Genomic DNA, 17722 nt, shown 5'->3' on the forward strand with positions numbered 1-17722 from the left:
ATTTGTTATGCTAAGATAATGTAATTTATTATAGTATCAATAAAATAAATGTTGTGTTACAATTTCGTGTAGTATTCAGTGTATTTTATATCTGTTATATCTATTAAACGTCGCACAACCCAACGTTTCCGCCAGCGGCCGGGGGTGTGACACTTTGTTAGAGGTAATCCTTAGTTCACATTCTCTAGAATCCCAAATCCCGACCTTCAAATCTATCAATCTCAACGTTCCCGTGATCAACCATAGTTATGGTGAGGGTGGTTATAAATAACACTATTGGCAATCGATATAAGATTTAGAATGAAAACAAAGGAATTAAGTAACTTCAGTGGGTGATATAAAAACTTAAACTACCATATGAAAACAGGGCGATACACGACACATTTCACGTCTCGAACCTCAAGAAGTGTTTAATTGATGACTCCCTAATCATAACCCCATTGAGGATGTTCAAGTTTATGAACGACTAAACTGTGTGGAGGAATTCACCATAATTCTTGATCCGAAGTTTAGACAACTAAAACGAAGCAGAACCCTGATTGTGAAGGTTCATTGGAATTCTTAACGTGGGCCTGAGTTTACATGAGAACAGAAGGATTACATGAAGAACCAGTATCCTCAGCTATGCACTATAACCAAATCAATAGTACCTCAAGTGAATATCAGGACAAAATTCCCACAACCGGGGGAGATTGTGACATCCGTCACAACTCACGATATTACCCAACTTGAATCTCACAACCTTCATGTGTAAACATAACTTTATTCTAAATGTTATATTAGAATTAGGTCGCGACATAGTATATACCACGGAACAATTAGTTACAACCTAAATTATACTGAACCTTCACATGGATAGGTGACTACATCAGCTAGGTTATAAAGTGCCAAAGCTCAATCTCAAAACTTAACACATGGATAGGTGACTACATGTATAACTTTCTTATCTATTACGACGTCTAATGAAGCGTCGTATGGAGAAAATGTCAAGTTGAAGCTCAATTATGGCAACTCGTCGTAACATTATTCTGCAATCCTTAATTAATTAAAACTACTTAGACAGGAACACCTTGTGAGTTCACAAGTTTTTATGTTTTGAAAATACTCTTCTACATCGCTGTGCATAATTTTTGTAAGTATTTTGGATATTTGTTAAGATACTCTTTTAAATGGAGTTATTAATTATGTTTACTTTCCTTTAAAGAGTTTTCCTTAATAATTGTTTTAGGTATACTATTACTACTATAAGGTGTTCCTCTCTAAGTAGTTTTAATTAATTAAGGCTTGCGGAATAATGTTACGACGAGTTGCCATAATTGACCTTCAACTTGACATTTTCTCTGTACGACGCTTCATTGGATGTCGTAATAGATAAGAAATTTACACATGCAGTGACTCGATCTCAAACCTTCACGTGGATAGGTGACTACATAAACTAGGTTATAAAGTGCCAAAGCTCAATCTCAATTAGTTACAACCTAACTTATACTCAACCTTCACATGGATAGGTGACTACATCAACTAGGTTATAAAGTGCCAAAGCACAATCTCAAAACTTAACACAAAAATCATGTTCGGTAGATGAAAGCTCAATGGTAAGTTGAATACCCTAATTTCATAATTGGAAAGTATGAAGTGCTTAACTAGTTTGGGTATTTATCAAAATCAAATTAATTAAGTCATAATATGATTAAATTAAAAGTTGGAAATACTATTCACACATCATAATTCAAATTATGAATTAAAAACATAATTCAAATATTTATCTAATCATACATTCTCATTTTATAAACTCTTATCTCGTTTATATGAAATAAAAAATTTATGTTTATAAAATATAAATTATAAGCTAATTTAGTTATCAAACTAATATATTAGAATACAATATTTATGATCTAATTTTATAATGGCAATCTAACTGTATAAAAATCAAGAAACTAGCCATGAAAATTTAGAAAAGGTACCACAAATCTTTATAGAAACCAAACATTCATTATTTTTAAAGATTTAACGTTCCAAAGAAGCCTCCCCCTCTCTTCCTTCCTCCCAAAACCGTCCATACACTCATCCATGCACCTTACGAACTCTCTTGCTTTAAAAAGCTACTCTCTCCATTCATTTAACCATTTCTTTCATTCAAAAATCTCTCAACTTCAGCCACATCCACGAAATTGCAGCCATATTTTCATCATTCTTGAGGCTTTTGAAGTGTTCAATGTAACGTCCCATTTTTCATAACAAAATTTTCATTTTTTAAAAGCAATTTTTTTTACAAAATATCTTTAGTTATCATCGTACAATGAGTGAGATGACAAACGGGAAACAGGTTGCGTCGCTAATCCTTTTGTATGGTAAAACCAATTCTTTTGAAGACTACATCCATAGATCTAGGGGATATAACATTGTTATGCATGATCTGTTGTACTCTATTAAGAAGCTCCACCACATTTGGTGCGAGAAAACCAAACGTATCAAATGAAAATAATATTAACAGGTGTTGATTTTTCATTTTTAATTTAGATAAAACATTGTTTTCATAAAAAAACTCATGTCAAGAAAATCATAAGTATCAAATACATTCATCCCAAAATATTTGAGTATCAAAACATGTGAAATCACAAAAATAAAAGCGGATGTGAACAATAAAGCCTTCTCCTTCTCGCGATCATCTAAAGTACCTGAAATACATTTAATCCACAACTGTAAGCACAAAGATTAGTGAGTTCCCCAAAACATTGCATACACCACAACATAAATAAACAACTATGGGTTATCAACAACCCTGTGGATTATCAGCAATCCCAATGGGCTAACAGCATGCCTGTAGGACTAGCAGCACATCTGATGGCCTAACAACATTCCTTATAGGCTAACAGCACACCCTAAGGGTTATCAACAACCCTGGGATTATCAGCAGTCCAATTCGGCTAACAGCATGCCCTGGAGTTATAAACAACTTTGCGTCACATATAACAACAATAGCAAATAAGACTAATCTATTCTACCATGTACACACTATGACATATGTAATATAGTGAGAAGAATAACCTCGTAGATATCAGCTAAACACAATATCTCTCATACGGTGTAGACTGGTACTATGAGACACATAACAACAATAAAGAAGTACACTCTCTGTCTACACCCTAAAACCCTTAAGTTGACCAAAAGTCAACTATGGTCAAAAAGTCAATGGTTAAGGCCAACCTCAGCAGGTCTCCACATCGTGGCCACCCATACGCCACGTCGTAGGCACTTCAAGACAAAATAGTCAGGCAACCCCAGTCGCCATGTCGTCGCGATCATAATGCTACGTCGTGGGAATTGGGTCCCACATCTTAACAGATTCAGCTCTCAATCTGTTAAACCATCCATTCCCACCCAAGAGCTTCCTTAGGTCTAATACATCATAAAGATGGATATATTTTAGTCATTCTTGTACAATGCAAGTCTAAAGCACAAACTTAGGTCAAAATGGAGAAATAGCACCAAAAGCTCATGCATGGAGTCCAATGCACCACCAAGCTTCAAATCTCAAAATTATGTTCACCCAAGGACCTCCAAGATCCATAAATTTATGGATTCTATGCATTCAACTCAACCCAATCATGGAAAATAGTGGGTAAAAACCTAGATCTAGCATGCTTAAATGAGGAAGGTAAGAACTTGAGGACTTACAAGGGTCCAGAAACAACACAAGATGAAGAGGAGGAGGAGGCTTGCCTACTGAAATAATGCACCAATGGGATTTTATTCTTCTACAAGGAGCTAAAAATTACCAAAAGAGCTCTCAAGATCACCAATGGAGGCTAGGCTTCGTTTAGGGTTAAGAGGGAGGTGATGCAAACCCTAGCCATCACATCCCTTAAATAGGGGTCAAGAACCCAAAAATTTAGGGTTTTTCAACCAGGCATCCCTACGTCATGGACAACATGATGATACGTTGTGGGAACTTAAATGAACTCGCAATTTATCCGGATAGGCCACGTTGTGGTGCACCCTTCACTACGTCGTCGCCTTCAAGAAATTCAAATTCCAACCCTTTACTTTGTTGAAACATAAAAGAAGTGTACCTAAATTTTGGATGTTACAGTTCTCCCCCACTTGAATCAGATTTCGCGCTCAAAATCTCCATCCACGAACAACGCAGGGTAGTAGGTACACATCTCCTCCTTGGATTACCAAGTCCACTTAGAACCCTTCCGGCGCTGTCACTGCAACTTCACCATGCCCACTACCTTATTACGCAAGGTCTTCATCTTCCTGTCGATAATTGCCACTGGCCGATCAACATAATTCAGACGATCGTCGACCTGAATATCATCCAAAGGTATCGTTGTTTTCTCGTCGCTCACACACTTCCGCAACTGGGAAACATGGAATGTGCCATGAATCTGACTAAGTTCATCAGGTAAATCCAATTGGTAGACCATCTTTCCCACCCAAGCCACAACCCAGAATAGACCAATAAACCTGGGGCCCAGCTTGCCATGCATCCTGAATCGGATAACACCATTCTAAGACGACGCCTTCAGGAGTACCATATCCCCGACCTGAAACACCAACTTTGAAAAACGTCGGTCCGCCTAACTCTTTTGTTGGCATTGAGTTGTCTATATTCATGCTCCCTATGACTCTGTGTCCAACCTCTCCCCAACAAATCGTGCTCCGACACTTCCACCCATAGAGAAGCTCGAATAGAGGCACACCAATGTTGTCATGATGGTTATTGTTGTAAGAAAACTCTTCCAAGGGAAGTAGGAGTCCCAACTCCCGCCGAAGTCGATGATGCAAGATCTCAACATATCCTTGAGCGTCTGAATGGTCCGCTCACTCTGTTCGTCCATCTGTGGATGGTAGGTGATGCTGAAATGTAACCGTGTACCCAATTCCTCATGGAACATCTTCCAAAATCTGGAAGTGAAACGAACATCCCATTATGAAACGATAGAAGTAGGAACACCGTGGCAAGCAACCACCTCTAAAATGTAGATATCTGCCAACTTCTCGGGCGAGGACCTCTCACGAATTGCCAAAAAATGAGCACTCTTGGTCAACCGATGGAAAATCACCCAGATAGCATCAATTCCCTTCACAGTCTTCGATAATTTTATGATGAAATCTAAGGTGATCTGCTCCCATTTCCACAATGGGACCTCCAGGGGCTACAATTTTCCGTGAGGGCGCTTATGTTCAGTCTTGACCTTTCGACAGGTAAAGCACCACTCCAAAAACCAGGCTATATCCCTCTTCATACATGGCCACTAGTAGTTGCATCTTAAATCATGATATACCTTCGTTGCGCCCAGGTGAATAGAAAATTTCGATTTGTGTGCCTTATCCATCAAAATATTTCGGTGATGGGTTTTGAGCATAACAAACAATCTCTATGTGTGCATGCAACCCTAAATTGTAGGATCTATGTTTTCACTATTGGACATACAAGTATTGAACACAAAAACAAGAAACCCTAGAAGGCATCTATAATTTTCGAAATTAACAATAAAGTAGGGTTAGGATACATACCTTGATTGTTATATTGTAATAATAACAATGAAATCCTTGAAGATCTTGGACTTGAGAGCAAGTGTCACAACTGTAACACCTCTCTTGGCTCACAAACACACTTAGCAAGAGGATGCGAGGAGAGAGGAGGAAGATACTTCAAAATTTTGGCTATCCTTAGGGTTTGAATGGCATGGCTGAAATCAAGAGGGGTTAAGGCCCTTTTTATAGTTGTTGATAGCTTAGGGCCAAAGCTAGGGATTTAAGGAGGAAACCCTAATTCCTTAGCTTAAGGCCTAGCAGCCCATGAACCCTCATCCAATAGGCCTTGGACAAAAATTCTAGGGCCTCCCTATAAGTTTTCGTCCAACCATCATTAGGGAGGTCCATGAGCCCAATTTCACAACTATCATTAAATTGCTAAATAGCCCGTGTACTTTTAAATAATTCCTTTAATCCCAAAATTAATTCCAAATTAATTTCAGATTAAATATTAATTAAATAACATGATTTCTAATTAATATATTATTTCCATAAGATATTAATAAATCATTTATATTAATTTATTAATCCAAATAATAAATTCTTCTTATTTGTCAATTAATCATCCTATCTAGTTGCAAGTATGAAGGCAACCTAAAAGGACTATGCTACTATCAATTCAAGTACATACCAATTATAGTTATGGGCTTAGAGACCTAATCCAACAGTCTCCTGTGACAACCCGAAATTTTCATTTGTATAAACTCTGCAGTCAAGTACTTCAAATAATAATCAAATACATTTCAGTACCTTTTTGGCCGGTTTAAAGTACGTTTGGGTGTTTTTAAAATAAATTCATGAAACGAACAAATAAATGGAAGTACTTTCTAGGTGGAATATGTAACAAATAAACACCTCACACCATAACAAGGTGTTAACGTCCAAACTAGGGGAGTTTGGGCCGTAAACTTCTCTTCACCTTGAACTCATGCATATAGCATGAGTTTATTCCCCCTTTCTCACTTTACACTTCCAAACTCAAGAACACCACCTTTTCTCTCTCAAGTATCATCACACACCTCTTCAAATCCTCCAAAAACGTAAGTATTTCCTTCCTTGATTCGTTCATGCAACACTTTATCTAGTGTTTATACATCATTTCATCCATGAATTCTTGATTTTTACTTAGATCTTCAAGTGTTATTCAAAACACCAAGAACACCAAGAACACACACTAGTCTTCTTGGGCTCTAAACACTCTTACAAGCTTCCCATAAGTAAGTACACTCTTCCTATCTAGTTACTTGCTTAGAATACTTACTAAATCATTGAAGAACATCAAAAACCCTCAAGAACACTTGTGTTTACGGTCAAGGGATATCCTTGAACCGTAAACACCATCAAGTGGTGTTTAATTACCCCTAACACCTTCTAAGGCTTGGATATTGGACTAGAACCTTACATGCATGAGCTAGAAACCCCAAATCACGAAATGGTTGGAGTAACCATGGATTTACGGCCGTAAACTCATGGGTTTACGACCGTAAACCCAAGGGTTTACGACCGTAAACTCCCAAGGGTGGTCCAAGGACCGTAAACTCCAAAGGTGAGCCATTTCGAGCCCTAACCACTTCCTAAGCCTTTGATTTAAGACTAGAACACTTTCTTGTGAGGTATAAGACCTTAAAACACACAAATGCACCAACTACCATGAGTTTACGGCCATAAACTCATGGGGGAATTGGTCCAAGAACCGTAAACTCATATGGTGTTACCATATGAGGAGTAAACTCCAATGTGAGGCCATACTCTCCTTAGATGCAACCCTTTAGCACTCCTAGCACTTAAAACAAAGTGTTTCCGTGTATTAGGAGGCATTTACTTGATTAATTAGTTGTTAAATAACTAATTAGATACATTTATGTATCACTACATGTTACGTAGGATCCGTGTGTGTGTGTTCAAGTCCTCACTTGACACCTAGCATCCTACCCGGCACTTCCATCCAATCCACTCACTGCAGGTGAGTTCATACCCCTGAATTAACCTTTTAAATGATTTTAAATGCTTTTATGGGGGGGGGGGAATACAAGTTGAACACTTCTAGTTATTGCTTTAATCACATGTGATTAATAACTAGAACAAACAAGAAGATTTGCTACTACTTTCAAATTGCTATCAAACTTATGGATTTTTCAAGCTTTCTAACCTTTTATTAAACTATTTAGATGCTTAAACTGTTTTCAAACTCTTTTATGCTTACGATATTTTCAAATCCATATCTACACCAGTATATTTATATAAGTAAGACTTGAAGGACTTAGGACTGATAGCTCACTTTACTTCCTGTTCCTTGTTTGGTTGTGGACTTAGGGTATCCTGTTATTTGTCCGAATATTGTTGAATTCTTAGTTATATATCATATATATATATATATATATATATATATATATATATATAAGTGTAGGATATAAAGGCTTTTCACTTCAGTTCAGTACCTTTGTGTAACAAAGGAATCCAAACAACCTTACTATTTAACTATTATAGGTATAGTTAAGGGATTACTACTCACTACTACTATTACAACGACCCATACAAGAGTCAATACATTTATGAGTCACTACATAAGTACTACATTGAGTAAAGAGAACATACTATACACTATACAAGAGAACATACTATACACTATACAAGAGAACATACTATACACTATACAAACATTAAATACTAAAACAGAATGTGACATACTACTTCTAGATACGACACTTCATTGTGCTATCACTGTGTAACCAGACTCTCCTGGAGGGAGAGCGGGCATTATATGTATAGATCTATACGGTACAGACACTCCCACATCCCGACTGCTAGCTACAGTCCGAGCCGACTAGGCCTAGGGGTGACAAAATGTCACCATACTACGTGTGACCTGGAGGGTCATCAGTTATTCAGCCGTCGATCAGCATGGTTACATACGAGTTCACATTCAAACCTTAAATTAACTAAATAAGGATTTAAGGAAAAAATAGACTTTTCGAGGCGTACCGCCTGGAGTCTACATATTTCTACTTTGGACTTTTCGAGGCGTATCGCCTGGAGTCTACATATTTCTACTTTGGACTTTTCGAGGCGTATCGCCTGGAGTCTACATATTTCTACTTTGGAATTTTCGAGGCGTATCGCCTGGAGTCTACATATTTCTACTTTGGACTTTTCGAGGCATACCGCCTGGAGTCTACATATTACTACTATAGACTTTTCGAGGCGTATTGTTCATTCAGTACTATCTGGAGTCTGTATTTCATTACTTTGTGACTTTGTCACATACTCGTTTAAGTAAACTATATTTTTATACTAATAGTTTTCACTAAGGAAAAACCCTTACATTTACAAAAGGACAATTATAAAAACACTCGGGTCTTGGTAGAAGACTACTTTTTACTGGAAAACATAGGGCTTTCTAGGGAGTGTACTATTTACAAAACATTTGAAATCAATTACTACACTACATTGTTACTATCATTTTTATACAAGCAATGACACTAAATACTTATGAACTCACCAGCTTTATGCTGATGCTCGCTTTCAAAATAACTTGTATTCTCAGGTCATCAGTAGACAGGTACAGATGGAACTTTTGAGAAGATGGAGCACATACAAGACTCATATTTTATTTTGATTATACTTTTGGTGTCTTACAAACTGTACAGAACACGCTTGTATTACAATTATTATATTAATGCAATGGATGTTGTTGCTTGTCTTTACTATTATGCATTGTTGTGATACTGTACATGACGTCCTCCACCCCAGAATGTTTCCGCCGTTCTCTGTTTTCGGGTGTGACAGATTGGTATCAGAGCACTGTTTATAGTGAATCAAGTATATCAACCCATAAAAGATATACGAACTATAAACACATCGGGATTAAAACACTCTGACCAAGAAAATATATTTTTAAATAATAAAATATTTAACTAAGTATATATATACATCTATTCGTACCAAGGTCAGTATCATACTAGAACATAACAAAAGTATTATGATTGTTGAACATCACAATTAGGCTTAGAGACATATAGTCAAACCTAAGTGGATATAGCCTGATCAACTATATTTTCTGAGGAGTGACTAGCATGTGCCTAAGAATGATTGTAATGTTGCAACAAGTCTAAAAACTTACCAACACTACCACAACGAGAACATTAGAACGGAATACCATAGGGGTATTCTTCATTACTGTAGATTACATATGTGAGAACTAAAAAGGTCGTTACTAGTAGGGCAATAGTTGCTAAGTGGATACTCTAAGGTTACATGCGACTAAGACGTTATAGACTCAGAATCTGTGATCTTTGCTTTACTTCCTGTTCCTTGTTTGGTTGTGGATTTAGAGTTAGGGTCACTTATTCGAAGGTATATCCTGTTTTGGTAGCATGTAATTGGTATGCACTATGCAAGTATTGGATCAACTAATAACGATCATCTTATAAGTATCTTAGATTAATACGTCTATTAACTATTCTTTCCCCATTCTCGCGTAAAGACTATGGTTGACCTAAGGATTCGCCCAAGGGGTGCCCGTCGCCAGTAGAGGATCATATACTCATCCTTGCTCTTCTCAAAAGAATAGCCTTTCTCTTCAGTATCTCTGTTCCACTTGTCTGTAAACATTCCTAACTTTGAAAGTACTCTAACTAGACTTCTAAGCTGCCAACGTTTTCCCTTATGGTTTGATGTGAGACCTACTGTTAGGTCACTCTTCCTAAATTCATTTTACATCATTAATACTAGTAATATTGGCAGTTGTCTACTCTATGGGAAAGTCTATACTCTTATGTTTCCCTACTCTATTGTTATGACTCTATCTGATATTCGGACTATGGCGATTTAGTCCATGGAACACTCTCATCATACTTACAATCGATTCTTACTATTATCATCATGAACTTTCAGTAGAAGATGCCGCCTCGTCCACGTCCGACCCGGGGCAGACCTGCAACTCAAACTCTACCACCACCACCCCCTCCGCAGCAATTCGATGCAGTAATGTTCCAGGCAGCTGTGACCGCCGCCATGGCCCAAGTAAACTCTGGTGGTGTTAGTGGAACGGGTACTGGCACAAACTCTAGCCATGGTGAAATCCATCCACATACACGGGAGTATACTTATAAAGATTTCATCAGCTGCAAACCTACCTACTTCAACGGAACCGGAGGGATCCTTGCACTATCCCAATGGATCGAAAGGACAGAAGCCATCTTCGAGATGTGCTCGTGTCCTGAAGGAAGCAAGATAAAATTTGCTGCTTGCACCTTCACCCAAAGGGCCCTGATGTGGTGGAATGGCCATGTCAAATCTCTCTCACTGGTAACAGCTAACGCCATGGGCTGGGATACACTGAAGGACCTTCTGACGAGGGAGTACTGCCCGAGGGGCGAAATTCAGAAACTCGAGGAGGAACTCTGGAACCTCAAAATGCAGGGTTCCGACATAGTGGCTTATACAGCCAGGTTCTGCGACCTGGTGGCTCTGTGTCCTAACATGGTCCCCACCGAAAACAAAAAGATCGAAAGATACATCTGGGGTCTGGTACCCCCATATCGTGGGAACGTTCTAGCATCACACCCTGCAACCTTTGATAGTGCCAAGGAATTGGCCCAAAGGCTGATTGATCATGAAATTCCTTCTAATCCATCAACAACTACAACCACTACCCCAACCCCAACCAACGCGACCGACAACAAAAGGAAGCGTGGGGACCGAAGGAGGGGTAAATCAAATCAACCTTCTTCCAAGAACCAACAGACGGTGGCTGTCCATGCTGCCACTACTCCTAATGCCCCTGTACCAGCCAAAACATATGCAGGGAACCTACCCAAGTGCACCAAGTGCTCTTTCCATCATAACGGCCCCTGCCGTGAAATGCACTGCACTAACTGCGACCGGAAGGGCCATACCGCCCGGTTTTGTAGATCTCAACCCAAACCCATCACCCAGGTTCCCAGTACCGGAGTGAGTCAATCCTGCTACGGGTGCGGCGAGACAGGGCACTTCAAAAGAAACTGCCCGAAAGCTGGGAATGCGGGAGGAGCAGGAAGACTACTTGCTATTGGCCACAATGAAGCCGTGGCAGACCCCAAAGTAGTCACGGGTACGTTCCTTCTCGATAACTCTTATGCTTGTATCCTATTCGATAGCGGGGCAGAAAGAAGCTTCGTAAACCAGAAATTTAAGCATTTACTTAAACAATCACCGCAAACACTAAAAGAAACCTTCGTCCTAGAAATGGCTAACGGCAAGACAGAGCGTTCTAACGAGATTTACATAGGTTGTACCCTCACGCTAGATAATCATTCATTCCCAATCGACCTCATACCAGTAGCTATCCAAAGTTTCGATGTCATTGTGGGCATGGACTGGTTGAGTCTCCATCGTACCGATAATCTGTGCTTTGAAAAAGCAGTCCGCCTGAACCTGCTAAATAACGAAACCTTGATGATCTACGGAGACAAACCCAGTACGAGCCTTCGTATCATCTAGAGCATTCAAGCCCAAAAGTACTTGCGTAAGGAATATCGTGCATTCCTGGCACACGTTGTCGATACGAGCCAGAAAACAAAAGACCTAAAAGACCTCCCCGTAGTACGCGATTTTCCCGACGTCTTCCCGAAAGAACTCCCAGGATTATCCCCGCAGCGTCAAGTCGAGTTCCGAATCGACTTAATTCCAGGAGCGACCCCCGCAGCCAAATCGCCCTATCGTCTAGCGCCTGCTGAGATGCAAGAACTGTCCGGTCAACTTAACGAACTGCTCAGCAAGGGCTTTATAAGACCAAGCTTTTCAGCCTGGGGAGCACTAGTCTTGTTCGTGAAGAAGAAAGACGGATCGTTCCGTATGTGCATCGATTACAGGGAGCTCATGTGACAGTCGTCAAAATTCGAGTCGGTTTTAGATTTAACTAAACTTAGTTGCACATATAGGCACTACACATACTAGACTTAGTAACTAGAAGCTAAGTTATAACCTACTAGAAACTTGGAAACAATTAGAATCAATGGATAGTGTGCATAGATTTCACATTGATATGTGAATTCTATAACTACTTAACTGTAGAGACTATCCATATTCGGGTCATTCTTTGACTCGAACACCTTTTCATGAATCATATACACGCATCATGCACTTGACCTAGTGGTAGAAATGAGGTCCTAGTCTTGTTGGAACTTAAGTTAGAGTTGAAAACTAGGACTAGTATACTTGATTCCTCAATTTCGCTTGAATCTCGAAACCACTACATAGAATGCCAATAAATCGATAAAAATAAATTACAAACATTATTTTTAACTAGAAAAGAGTTATGAAACTCTAACATAAATTGAAATCTCAAATAATTCAATTTATCTTGATATCCAAATATTTATTAAATCTCAAGACCCTAAAAACCCTAAATGCCCTAAAAACTCACATTTATAAACTTTAACCTTAAAAATTCTATAAAATAATTATGAAGCTTCTAATATTATCTTATAATAATCAAAATTATGAAAATGAATTCAAGGAAAATAAATTTTAAACTATCAACATTTATTCCTAATTAACAAGTTAAATCAATAATTTAATAAAACAAATCAGGGCTTAATTCACACTTTATAAAAAATAGGAAAATTTATAAAAATTGAGGCAAATTTATATAAAGTAAATGGAAGAGGTGGGGAGTCTCTCTCCTCATTGAAAATTCGGATCTCCCTCCCCATATCTCTCCTCTTCCCAACACAAAATCATTCTTCTTCTCTCTCACACTCCATCTTCCCTCATTCTCTCTCATTTCTCTCTCACACTCTCACACACATTTTCTCTCTTCCTCCCTCTATGAACCATGAATTTTTACAGCAAACAAGTCCAAGAACACTCATGATGCTCAAAATCTTCATCATCTAGTGGTGTTCATTAAGGTAGAACACGATTTCCTTTCATTTTCCTCCATGTTTTCAAGGTTTTTCTTGCATTTCCTTCTTCTTCTACACCTTTCTCTTAGAAAATATGTGTGCATGTTCATTCACTTCAGTTTTGATGATGATGGTGGTAGGATTTCACCCAAAAACAACATGCATGTTGTAAATGGTGAAATCCAAGGACCTAAACCTAAGTCAAGATCATGAATATGCACTTTTCTACAGGTTTTGGTGAAAAATCACCACATGCACTCTAAGTTTTCTTTCAAAAACGATTTTTGAACATTTCAAACTCATAAATGGTCTTCAAACAAACATGCATGTGATGATCTTCAAGCTTAGATGCTAGATCCTCAAAGTATGTTGTTAAAAGCTTTCAAATATGTTCATGAAGGATTTATTTCCAAATAAATATCTAAAACTCCTTTTCTGACCAAATCTGATTTTTCCCAGATTCCCATCAACAAAATGAGATGTTCAACAAATTTTCAGAAAATAATTCATTTTCCTCGAATTATTATAATTGTTAAAATAAAATAGGGCAATAAATCATATAAAATACTTTCTAATGTCTATAAATCCTAGGTAAATTCGTGGATGACCCCTATGCTAAGAAATGACCCCAAATTAAATTTCATCAGTTTTTGTTACTGTTTAATATGGTTTTGAATTTTCTTTTTGTTTGGCTCCAATAAATCATAAAAGCACTTTAGAGAATCTTAAAATGATATATAACAATTTTCGCAGTTGCTACCAGAGGTATAAGACTCAGACAAATATTTTCAGAATTTTTCATAATGCATTCCTATTTTTCCCCGATTTTTGTATTTATATCGGCCTAAAAATAGAACAAATAGTTCTGCTCATCGAAAGTTCATGAAAATTTACCAGAACACCTTATAGTACATTAGGAGGCTACATAAAAATTTTTATGATTTTTCTCTTCTGTATACTATTTTTTTCCTATTTTCTAAGATTAAATACACTTAAATACACAAAATCGGATTTCAGTATATAAAAACCACATTTGATATTTTTCCCAGATTATTTATTCTGTAAATGAAGTGTACAAAATTTTTGGTAATTTACTTTAACTGTTTAATAATTATTATTCAATTAATGATTATTTAAGAGGATTAAGCAAGGAAAAATAGCAACACTAATTCAAAAATATCTTTTATATTTTTCACAGCTTCTATATATGTAATAACAGTGTTACAAAAATTTTAGACAATTTTGGAAACTGTTTTCTATTTATCTCCATTTTTATTAGAATAAATGCACAAAAATCATAAAAATTGGGTTAAACAGTTTGTAAATCCATTTTTATATTTTTCCCAGCTTAAGTATGTGTAATGGCAGTAATATAAAAATTTTGGGGAATTTTCTTAACTGATTGCTATTTTTCATGAATTTTTATCTATTTAGAGAATTAATTATAAGAAAATTGGTTATACATATCTATAAACCATGAAAATTTATCTGGAAGTCTTTTAATGTAGTTAGAACCAAAATCTGAAGTTTGGTAATTTTTATTAACTTTTTACTATTTTTCCATGATTTTATGATTATTCAAGGAATTAAATGGTGAAAAATAATTAGACAAATCAAAAAGTCAAGAAAATTTATCTTAAGGTCTTTGACTTCAATTAAAACTTAAATGCAAAGTTTGGGAAAGTTTAGAACTAAATTGATTTAGTTTTGAATATTTAATCATTGGAACACCTCTAAAATGTTAAATATTAACATTTCAATAATGGAAATTTTCCACTTAAATTGTTATATAACAATTGATTCTTTGAAACTTAATTTCCACAGAAAAATGTTTGTAACTTATCAATATTAAATTTTGACACATTATTGGCATAATTCTATTGTAGTAGTAAGTATACTAGTATTAGATTTCAATTAGGGACTCATTAGTGTGTAACGTCGTTGTAGGAAAAACGATAGTGGTACGAGTGGAGCGTAGATCAAGGCACCATTTGCATCATCTCAATGCATTGTGAGTATTCACGCACTCCCCTATTTTCAGTTGTTATGTTTTGGGGTGGAAAAGCATGTCCCGAAAAACTATTATTTGAATGTTGTATTTAAATTGATTTGTATCAAACATGATTGCTATTTTATTGCTATGTCTCTCTATGTATGTCTATGCAACACGGAACATGAGAACTTATCGTACTAAGGCCCTTCCCTTATCTCTAACCATTAACTCTTTGAGCCAATGGTCATTATGGATAGCGCTATTAGGAATTGACAACTCCTCACTCGTCCTATTGCTGGAGTGCATGATACCATATTCATCTATCGAACGATAAGCATAGATCTTGATAGCGCTTCAGTCATAGGTTTGGTTGAGACTCATTGTTTGCTCATACATATACAAACTCGTTACTTATTATAGCAATAAACTTGTTTATTAATTATAGCAATGAACTTTGTTTCTCATTACAACAACGAACTGTTATTACTGAAAACTTATATACATGTTTTAACAATGAAATTGTTTGCTCCTTGTAGCAACGAAATTGATTGCTCATTTTAGCAATGAAACCTGTTTACTCGTTTGAGTAACGAACTTTATCTTCCATGAGAATATGAATGTTGCATCTTATTTGGGCAACATACCTTATCTCTCATGATGACAAAGAACTTTGTTTTTACAAACTTATTTACTCATTTTAACAATATACTTTTATTATTGGAAACTTTTATCAAAACTTTGATTTCAATTCATGGAACCAGTATTATTTTGTTTATCTGTGAGTACTCACCAACTATTTTTATAGTTGACGCTCGTTTTACATGCTTTTTCAGGAATCATCGAGTAAGTGGCACTTAGGGACACTTCACTTTTAGGAGCATTCGCATGTGTTGTATTTCAATTTACATTGTAATTTCTTTTAAAAGTTGTTCAAACCCATTGTGAATTTGTAATGATTTTTAATACTATGGTTGGTGTTGTCTTTTAACTTTTGCGATGAAACCCTTTGTACTGCCACGCCCTGTGTTTCCGCTTTAGCGGGGTGTGACAGCTCGACAAGCTTACAGTTAAGAATCGTTACCCTCTTCCTCGCATAGACGATTTGTTTGACCACCTGCAAGGGGCGAGCTACTTTTCCAAGATTGATCTGAGGTCCGGGTATCACCAGTTACGAGTGCTTGAGGAGGATGTTCCGAAGACAGCCTTCCGAACTCGTTACGGACACTACGAGTTCGTAGTGATGCCATTCGGACTGACCAATGGGCCCGTAGATGACATACTTATCTACTCTCGAAGTAAGGAGGAACATAGTGATCATTTACGAAAAGTCTTAGGAACCTTACGATCAGAGAAGCTTTATGCGAAGTTCTCTAAATGCGAATTTTGGATCCGAAGAGTCGAATTCTTAGGACACGTGGTTAGCAAAGAAGGAATCCACGTGGACCCATCTGTCACACCCCCAAAACCTATGAACGGCGGAAACGTTCTGGGGTGGAGGACGTCATGTACAGTATCACAACAATGCAAGTAGTAAACAAGAAACAACATCATCCATTGCATTAATAATATAATTTCATACAAGTGTGTTCTGTCAAGTTTTAAAGACACCAAAACAATATACATCAAAATATAAGATGAGTCTTGAACGAACTCCATCTTCTCAAAACCTGGCTCCGGTACCTGTGTACTGGTGACCTGAGAATACAAGTTATATTGAAAGAGTTTATCAGCTTTAAAGCTGGTGAGATCATAAGTATATTAGTGTCTGTGTTTGTATGAAAGCATTTGTAACATGTTTTGTAAAATGTACTTTATATGTTTGTAAAAAGTTTGTATTTGTTTGAACTCTCCTAGAAAACCCTATGTTTCCTACTAAAAGAAGCCTTCTACCAAGGCATCTAGTGTCTGTGTGTGTATCTCTTGTAATAGTGTGTATTTTCCCAAATCCGACTATCATTAACCAAAAATATAGTTTTTACATCATTGTTTATTGTGTGAATAACACAAAGTAAAATGTAAGGGAAAATGTTATAGTACTGTAGTGCTGTATTAAGTAACTACTGATGTACTAACTACCTTAACCCAAATGTATATTTTAAGGTAACATGTGATCGGCCTGTATCTTGCTACCGACTCTATAGTAAAACGACAATGTAAGATGCCGTAAAAATGACGTTTGGCACCCGTAGACTTGCAAGTCCCACTGTAGCGAGCAGCAAGGTGTAGGATAGTCAATCCAGTATAGATCTATACACAAACTCATACGCTACCCATTTAAGGAGATTCTGATACAAAA

The sequence above is a fragment of the Lactuca virosa genome, chromosome 1 (assembly GCF_052849685.1).
Source record: "Lactuca virosa cultivar CGN04683 chromosome 1, Lactuca_virosa_CGN04683_v6, whole genome shotgun sequence".
In the NCBI taxonomy this organism is placed as follows: domain Eukaryota; kingdom Viridiplantae; phylum Streptophyta; class Magnoliopsida; order Asterales; family Asteraceae; genus Lactuca; species Lactuca virosa.